Genomic DNA, 8916 nt, shown 5'->3' on the forward strand with positions numbered 1-8916 from the left:
ATTTTCAAATAAGCATATTGTCAATGGCTGGTTTACTGTATACTGTGGTCCTATCAAAACCAACATGTTTCGAATACAAATTCTAATAGAGCCAATAGTAACCTAAGAAATTCAAGTTTTTCAAATCAGACAAGGCGATCGACTTACTCACAAAATACAAATAGAAGTACTCCTCAATTTAATCTTGGTACCAATTCTAGTCAACCTAGACAAACGAATCCACAAAATTTCGATAGTACCCAACAACGAGATGAACCAATGGAAATAGGAAATTCTAATGTAAATTTTCCTGTGGGACACGAGCAGGACTTCCTTACATAATTATCAATACTCCTATTAAAAAGCTAAAATTTATAATTGATACCGGGGCTGAATTTAGTATATTAACCCTAATATTTGTCACCCCAAATGGAAGCAAAATGTAAATGTAATAGCAAAGGCATTAAATACAATAATATCAATAACAAAACTTTGCAAATTTCCAATATTTAGAGAATTCAATTTATATGATTACCATTGTGAATTTTTAGAATACGCATTCAACGAAAATTTTGATGGACTTATAGGAAATAACATCTTGAAAGATTTAAACTGCATCATCGATTTTCCTAATAGTCAACTTATTAGTAGTAGTGCTGTAATGACATTATTTTTGTCTAAGGAAGAGGAGACTTATAACGATTTAATCTATAAAAATAGTTATTTTTTTAATTCCGAAGTTGAAAAATCTAATGTTATGTCCCACATTCGAACAAATCGTCTTGAAGAGTATGAAAAAGAAAAATTACTTAAAATTATTAAAAAATATAAACATGTATTTTACGAGAAAAATGATAACCTAACATTTACTAACGAAATAAAGCACAGAATAGTTACAAAGCATGATATGCCAATATACTCAAAATTATATAGATATCCGGAGGTGCATAAAGAAGAAGCTAATAGTCAGATTGAGGATATGCTTAAAGAAAATATAATCAAACATTCCAATAATAATAATAATAGATTGGCGCTAACACATATGTTAGTGTTTGGCCGAGCTTCTCCTCCGACTTGTGGCGTGCGCCTTGATGTTGTCACACAAAGCGGAGGGACCTACAGTTTTACGCCGACTCCGAACGGCGATTGTATTTTTATGAGAATCTGTTTTTCATGGCAGAAATACACTCGGAGGTTTGCCATTGCCTGCCGAGGGACGACCGCTGTTAAGAAAAAACCTTTTTTCTATATTTTTGCGATGTTGCTTTGACCAGGTTTTGAACCCAGGAATTGTGGAGTGGAAGTGCGCACTGCTTACCACTACACCACAGCGGCCGATCCTATACTTACCCATCCTAATTTTAACAAACCATTTACGCTTGTTACCGATGCGAGCAATTTTGCATTAGGTGCAGCCCTAATGCAGGGTAATAAAGTAGTTTCTTTTGCCAGCCGTACGCTAAACGGCCATGAAAAAAACTACAGTACAATTGAGAAGGAATTACTGGCAATCGTGTGGGCGACGAAATACTTCCGTCCGTATCTTTTCGGGCGCAAGTTTATTATCAACACAGACCACCATCCTTTAGTTTGGCTTAATAACATAAAAGAACCAAATGCTAAAATCCAACGATGGAAAATAAAGTTAAACGAGTTCGATTTCGACATTAGCTACATAAAAGGAAAAGAAAACGTAATTGCCGATGGTCTAAGTAGGCTAACCTACGAAGAATCAAATAACGAAGTAACGGGTGATTTTTTTGAGGTTAGGATTTTCATGCATTAGTATTTGACAGATGACGTGGGATTTCAGACATGGTGTCAAAGAGAAAGATGCTCAGTATGCTTTGACATTTCATCATGAATAGACTTACTAACGAGCAACGCTTGCAAATCATTGAATTTTATTACCAAAATCAGTGTTCGGTTCGAAATGTGTTTCGCAAACCCAATTGCTGCGAACGGCGACGAATCGACATTTCACGGTCTTCAGCAACACTCTCAGAAACAGACGCAATATTCTCTTCTGTACGCACTGTACGCATTCGTGTGGTTGGTTTAATGTCCAATAAAGTAAACTGAGTGCGAAACTTGGTCACAATCGCATTAATTGTTTGCTCACTTGGTCGATTATGTAGACCATAAATCGGACGCGCGAAACACATTTCGAACCGAACACTGATTTTGGTAATAAAATTCAATGATTTGCAAGCGTTGCTCGTTAGTAAGTCTATTCATGATGAAATGTCAAAGCATACTGAGCATCTTTCTCTTTGACACCATGTCTGAAATCCCACGTGATCTGTCAAATACTAATGCATGAAAATCCTAACCTCAAAAAAATCACCCGTTAGAAATAAATTTGCATGAATTATTTGATGAAGACGCTGACACAGTTCATAGCGCAGATAGCGATGATACTGACTACATTAAAATAACAGAGCAGCCTATTAATTTATTTAAAAATCAAATATTTATCGAAAGTTCAAATGTCAATTCTTGTAAAACAAAAATAATTTTCAAAAACAAAATTCGACACATTTTAAAGGTACACTCTAAAAAATTTGTGTTTAAATTTGCGCATATTAAGATAGGTAACCAGTTTCCTCTCTTAATGAATGCAAATTTACACACTGCTTGCTTACTTTTACTTATCATATGTGTGGCGTAGAACAAATTTCAAATTTGTTTTTTGAGTTTTAAACATTTATTGTTCACATTTTCATAGTTTACACATAAAATGTTTAAAATTTCCTCTAAAAAAATTTCGTTTAAATTTACGCATATAAAGAGAGGTAACCAGTTTCCTCTCCTAGTGTGTGCAAAATTAAACATTGTCTGTTTACTTTTACATATCAAATTTATCACGTAGCGCACACAAGGGGTGGGTTTTGGGGTTAAATTTATTATGATTTAAGTAATTTTGATGGAAAAAAATTTCTTTTCCATTTCTTGTGCGTCATTTTGTAAGAATTTTTCTTTTTTCTTGAGAGCTTTTTAAAGTTTAACTGCGAATGAAAACATTGTCCTAAAAATATGCAATGCATGCTCACTTACTGTTACTTTTTACACTTTGCAGCCTAAAAAAGTTTACCACTGATATGTACTTAAGAAGCATTCGAAGATTTAATTTGCTAACTTGGAATTCGTTCCACCAAAATGAGCTACATGATAAAAATACAAGTTCAGCTAAATTTTCGTTATTCGAAGTATTAAAAAATGAGAAACAAGAAATCGACGAAAATTAATAAAAAAGTGTAAAACTTTCGTGAAACTAATTAATTTATTTATATTAAAATTCTTTTGTAAAATGTTGTATTACTTTTGAAAGTTGAGTGCATCTTTAACCGTTAATTTTTTCATGATTTACTGATCGGATCTAAACCAAATTACGGGACGACGGTACTATCTTTGCAGTAAAAAAATCGGTTTACGCAGTGCAAAGTTATGCGGTGAAATAAATAATGGAAGTAAAAATACTCCGAAGAACTGACAACCTCCCCTTTTTTGAAGCCGGTTGAAAATGTCTGAGTTCTTTGTAAGTTTTATGTAAATAAAATGCAATTTATGAAACTTTAAAAAGTTTGTTTTTTTAGTTCATTCTGTACATAAAACTTGCATAAATGTTTTTTAAACAGCGAATTTTCAGTATTTTCTAAAGATATATATTTAAAAGTATAAACTTTTTTCCCCCAAAAATATATTTCTGCGTGCGCCCCTGGCACTTAGTATTTATTATTTGTAAAAAATATATTTTTACCTTCAAAATGTTTGTAATTTTAAACATTTAATGTGTATATTTATGTGTATATTTTAAACAACTCATGTTCAAAATCGAATCGTGAACATCTTGTGCGTATACTTGAACAGATTCTGGTTGAAAAATAAACACTTTTCAGTAGTATTTTTACATGCACTTTTTAGAGAGTAACAAATAATGATACCCTTCTGAATTTTATGAGAGAGAAACTACCTGAAAAAGGGCTCGCAGTAGTTTTCTGTTCAAATATTAAAATATATATAGAATTCCAATCCTTATATATTAAATATTTTGCAAAAAATAAAAGTTTAAGAGTATTAAAAGCAAACTTATTTATAGAGGATTTAATCGATAGGGAAAAGCTCTTACAGTTAATAGAAAAAACTCATTTTAAAAATAATCACAGAGGAATAAATGAAGTTTATGAGGAATTAAGGAAAAGTTATTTCTACCCAAAACAGAAGAATGAAATCCAGAAATATATTAATAGCTGTGAAATATGTAAACTTGCAAAGTTCGATAGATCTCCAACAAAGCACAGTTTAAACATTGCGCCTACCCCAGAAAAGCACAATGATATCGTTCATTTAGATATATGGTACCCACAGCGTGGCATTATGTATCTGACGAGCATAGATAAGCTTACAAAATATGCAACCGCTTACTACTTGGAAGACAGGACTTGGGTCTCAATACTGAAAGCATTTCAGCAAAGGATCCTATATTTAGGCAAGCCAAACTTACTAATATTCGACAACTGCGGTAATTACGGAATTTTTGAAAGGGCAAGAGATAAACTTTCACACAACTACAGCGTATTTGAAAACCGGCAATGCGGATGTAGAGAGGTTACATGGCACTCTCAACGAGCATATTCGGCTTTTTAATGCAGACCCGAATAATAAAGATGACATTCATGAGAATGTGTACAAAGCAATTGTATTATACAATAATACGATACATACTACTACTAATAATCGACCGATTGATCTTTTGAATAATATAATTTCACGAGAAGAAGTATCTAAACTTTCACAAATAATTCACGAAAAGAAAGCTAAACGAATAAATATGTTAAACCAGAACACCAATAGGGTTGAGACCGATAGTTTTGCTAACAACATTGTAAATAATAATAGAGTCAGTAAATCACAGCCTAAATATAAGAAAATTACAAATTACAAACAAGATGGAAATTATTTAATATCTACTGATAATAAATTTAAGAAAATATATAAATCACAAGTAAAAGGAAAACATGAATTCAAAAAAAATATTTACATACTTACATACATATATATATTTATAAATAAACAAGTAAGAAAGTCTAAGCTCGGGCGGAGCCGAACATTAAATACCCGGCGCAAGTATTAAATATATGTTTTTTCAACTTTCAGTGGCTGCGCCCATTTTCCAAAAATTTATAATATTCTTATTTTTCGTCTGAAAATTATTGTAAATATCAATTTTGAGTGAATTATCTTTAGTAGTTACTGAAATATCGCAGTTTTCGTATTTCTGGAAATTACCGTTATATGGGAAGTGGGCGTGGTTACAGTCCAATTTCGCCCATTTTCAATACCAACATACCTTGGATTAACCGAAACCTACATACCAAATTTCGTTCAGATACCTAAATTTTTGCTCGAGTTATCGTGTACACGGACGGACGGACAGACGGACAGACAGACATGGCTTAATCGATTTCTCTATTCATTCTGAGCATTTATGTATACATTTATCTATATCTATCTCGATTCGTTTTGGCTGTTACAAACAACCGTTATGTGAACAAAATTAATATACCCTTGGTCACAAGTGCGCTCGGGTATAAAAATGAGAATATGTGTGTGAGCTTGAATTTGAATTTTAAAATTATATTGCTGAAAAACGTCAGACTGTCTCAATGATTTTACCTTGTAATGTTTTTATCATGGTAAAAATCAAAATATTTTTTAGATTTCCTCCTTCGCACACTTCTCGCATGCTTTTTTATCGTAGTTGTTATGTTGACATCTAAATTACCATACATTTTATGTCGTTGCCAATACATTGTTTTCCGGCGTTTCCTCTGTGAACTTTTTATAACTACATTCATAAAAATTTTACTAATTTTGGATTTTTTTCCATCTTGCTATTGCTGAATATCAAAAGGGAATTTATAAATAATAAAAAGTTAGTTACAATTTTAGTGAATGGTTATTGCAAATAATAGTATTTTGTGGTTGAAATGACTTGATCGCCGGCAAGAACTAATCAACTTTTTTGCCAACACCAAAGCAGACGGGCAAGAAAAATACGCGCTACTGCTCGCTAAATTTGTAAAAATCAAATTTTTTCACTTAATTGTTATATTTTTCTTCATTGTGGTAAATTTCCACATCATCACAGCAGCTGGCTCTCAAACCGAAACCAAACAAGTAAGAAAGTCTAAGTTCGGGCGGAGCCGAACATTAAATACCCGGCGCAAGTATTAAAGATATGTTTTCCACCTTGCCGAAAGCTACCGCTACATGATAAGCCGGGGTGTATACATTTTAAGTAAATTAGCGTCCCTAAATTTCGACATATTGAAATTTCAAGCATTTCTGAAATTTATTGTTATATGAAAAGCGGCCGTAATTTAAGACCGATTTCAACAATTTTCAACGGTTTGCTTTTATGTGGCAAGCACAATAATCATACCGAGTTTGGTACAAACTGCTAGAACGATTAGCGAGATACATATATGTAATCACAAGTGGGCGGTGCCACGCCCATTTTCCAAAATTTTATCATAAGCGTATTTCTTGGTAAAGAATTGTTGCAACCATCAATTTTGAATAAATTAGCTTTGATATTTACTGATTTATCGAAGATTTTGTATTTCTCGAAATTACCGTTATATGGAATGTGGGCGTGGTTATTGTCCGATTTTAAAAAGTTTCGGCCATTTGGTATGCTGTACCAGGACCAACAACTGTGCCAAGTTTGGAAGAAATTTGTGCAGCGGTTACCAAGATATACACATGTAACCATAAGTGGGCGTGGCTACGCCCATTTGCCAAAATTTTAAAATATTCTTATTTTTCGTCTAAAACTCATTGTAAATATCAATTTTGAGTGAATTATCTTCAGTAGTTACTAAAATATCGCAGTTTTCGTATTTCAGAAAATTACCGTTATATGGGAGGTAGGCGTGGTTATTGTCCGATTTTTTAAATTTTCGGCCATTTTGTATGATGTATCAAGGCCAACAACTGTGCCGAGTTTGGAAGAAATTGGTGCAGCGGTTACCAAGATATACAAATGTAACCATAAGTGGGCGTGGCTACGCCCATTTGCCAACATTTTAAAATATTCTTATTTTTCGTCTAAAACTCATTGTAAATATCAATTTTGAGTGAATAATCTTCAGTAGTTACTAAAATATCGCAGTTTTCGTATTTCTGAAAATTACCGTTATATGGGAGGTAGGCGTGGTTATTGTCCGATTTCGCCCATTTTCAATACCATCCGTCCTACGCCCAAAAGAAGTTCACGTACCAGGTTTCGTTAAGATATCTCAATTTTTACTCGAGTTATCGTGTGCACAGACGGACAGACGGACGGACGGACGGACGGACGGACGGACAGACAGTCACCGCTTAATCGATTTATTTTTTCATTCTGATCATTTATGTATACATTTGTCTATATCTATCTCGATTCGTTTTGCCTGTTACAAACAACCGTTATGTGAACAAAGTTATAATACCCTTGTGCACAAGTGCGCTCGGGTATAAAAAACTATTATTTACATATATATGAATTAGCAGGGACTGCTTATTCTAGCGGGGGAAGAGTTGCGTAAGCTTCTATGAATTCCTATTTACTTACATACATACTTTTCCCAAACATACTACATATATACTTAGTTATATGGTACATATTTAGTTATTTAATTATAAGAATTAATTATAAGAGAAATTAGAGTAAGAGAAACATCAGCTTTTAATAAGAGAAGTTAGAAGTAAGCTTCATATGAATTAGGTTTAGAATAATTAAAACGAATAAAATGAGTTGAGTTCTTTTTCAGACACTAAAGAAGGCGTTTGTTTTATTTAAGAACGTTATTATATTCGTATCGCGTGAGCCTGATACACATCTGAAATTTGTACGAGTTAACCTGCTAAACCAATAAACTGAATACAGAACAATTAAATACTATTAATGTTATTTCAACACCGGCAAAAATCGACATTCAGTGCCCAGAAAAAATCGGTAATCGCTTTTAGCGGTAACGAGTTCTAGAAGGCAACGCGTTATAATGTCTTCGAATGCTTTCGCTTCTTTTAGGCATTGCCGGTAATGCAAAGTAAAATGTCCTACAATATTTTATTTATTTCGCTTCTTTGTTTTATTTCGGGGAATGCAAAGTAGAACGTCCTATAATATTTTTTATTTTATTCGCTTCTTTGCTTCATTTCGGGGAATGCAAAGTAGAATGTCCTACAATATTTTATTTGTTTCGCTTCTTTGCTTCATTTCAGGGAATCCAAAGTAGAATGTCCTAAAATATTTTTGTTTATTTCGCTTCTTTGTTTCATTTCGGGGAATGCAAAGTAGAATGCTGCATCGTAGTCAGCTGAAAAAAGAATGAATATCCAAAAATTATTTTTCTACCGTTACTTTCTGTGGAAATTTGTCTCGCATAAAAATCATGGTTTGCTGTGTTCAATTTGCAGCGAAGTTGAAGTCAGTCAATGAAGTGAAGTACAAGAGTGAGGAAGTACAATTTAATTAATTATGCATATATGTACATTAGGGTTGTCCAAAATCAGTAAAGTCGGAATTTTAATGCTCTCGCCCTCTAGGATTGCTCTATATCGAAAAGAGTATCTCCCAATTCTTTTATTCTGAAATCAAAAAATATTTAGAGGTCGCTTAAAGCGCTCAAAGTTTTCCATGTATTTTTATATGAGAAAAATAAAATTTTTCGTAGAAATGGTATAGAATTCTTGAAAGTCAATATTTTTCGACCGGAAAACTCTGGTTCTCTTCAGTAGACTTTAAATAATAATACCCAATTGTTTATTTAACCATTTTTTAATACTAACAATTTTTTATTGGTCGCCCCATTGCATTTTTCGGGGTTTTTGTGGGTGTTTGGTGGACCTATAAATTATAGTTGCGCTGAAAAAATTGTTAAATAAACA

This window comes from Rhagoletis pomonella, unplaced genomic scaffold, assembly GCF_013731165.1.
Source record: "Rhagoletis pomonella isolate Grant_MI unplaced genomic scaffold, Rhpom_1.0 Rhpom_scaffold_00009, whole genome shotgun sequence".
In the NCBI taxonomy this organism is placed as follows: Eukaryota; Metazoa; Arthropoda; class Insecta; order Diptera; family Tephritidae; genus Rhagoletis; species Rhagoletis pomonella.